Genomic DNA, 1,223 nt, shown 5'->3' with positions numbered 1-1,223 from the left:
GAGGCTCTGTCCCCCCCTGCCCCAGCTGGCTGGGCACAGGGACCGCCGGGCCGCGGCTGGCGTGGCACGCTGCTTGGGGATGGGGACAGCAGCACTATGCAAAAAGTCACTTTGGGTAGGGACGCCACTGAGCTGGTTAGAGACAATGTTCTGGGGATGGTGCTGCAAGCACAAGAGTCCAGAGGCAGCAGGAACCCGTGAGCCCTTCCAGCCTGCGGTGTTCTCTCGTGGCTGGGGGGCAGCTGGTGCCTGTCCCCCTCTGCTCTGCTGCCTGGCCCGTCTGGGGCTGGCACAGGGATGCTTCTGCAGGCGGCTCCGGGGGCTCCCACTGACCGGCTGGGGCTGCACCCAGGGCAGGAGACGGGGCTCCGCCACTGCTCAGGCGCTTCCTGACCACGGACCAAAGCTGGTTCCTCCACCCGCCACTGTCAGGACAGTCCCCTTGGAGCGGCACGGGCTCTATGGGAGGCATTGAGCACTTCAGCAGAGCGGGTCCCCTCGGAGGGGAGAGCCTTTTGCTGTGCAGAACTTGTGGGATGTTGCTGTGCCAAGGTTTGACCAGGGCGCAGCAGACCTGGTGCCGCCTGCGGCGACCCGGGGAAGGCTCCTCAGAAACCTGCCTGGGGGTTTGAGACACGCTGGTCCTGGCCCTGGGGATGAAGGGGAAATGTTCTCTGGCAGAGTGAGGTTTGGCTTTAGCACCCCATGCAAAAACAAAAAGAAAAAAGCACTTTAAACTAATCCTTCCCAGCCGGCAGCTGGGCCCCGTGCACCGCTCTGGGGGTGGAGGGACCACAGACGGCTCTCGTCCCTCAGGACGTTGCTCCAGGCCCGGGACGGGGCAGTCTGGATGGGGGGTTCCCCCCTGCCCAGGGCCTGGGTGACCTGAAGGACGGGGCTGTCCCCCGGGGGCCACGTACGCTGCCGGCCGCCTGCCCGGCCTGGTGCTGGGTGCCGGAGGGTGCTCTGCTGCGCGTCGGGCGCTGGGCCCCCGGGATGGCGCGAGGAGCCGGGCTGAGCCCTCACGCAGGGGGCCGGAGACCCTCATCCCCACAGGGGGGCAGTGGCACTGAGGGTGGGCTGTGTTTGTCCGGGGGCACCGCACAGAAGCGAGCAGTGCTGAGGCCCTTGTCCCGCTCCTTTGGGGGACCGCGGGGCTCCCGGGGCGCAGCCCCATCCCGGCCGTGGGGTCCCCGGACGCAGAGAGGTGCCAGGGCTGCCCC

Source organism: Charadrius vociferus, unplaced genomic scaffold, assembly GCF_000708025.1.
Source record: "Charadrius vociferus isolate BGI_N301 unplaced genomic scaffold, ASM70802v2 scaffold730, whole genome shotgun sequence".
Taxonomy (NCBI): domain Eukaryota; kingdom Metazoa; phylum Chordata; class Aves; order Charadriiformes; family Charadriidae; genus Charadrius; species Charadrius vociferus.
Note: the sequence above shows the minus strand (reverse complement) of the source record.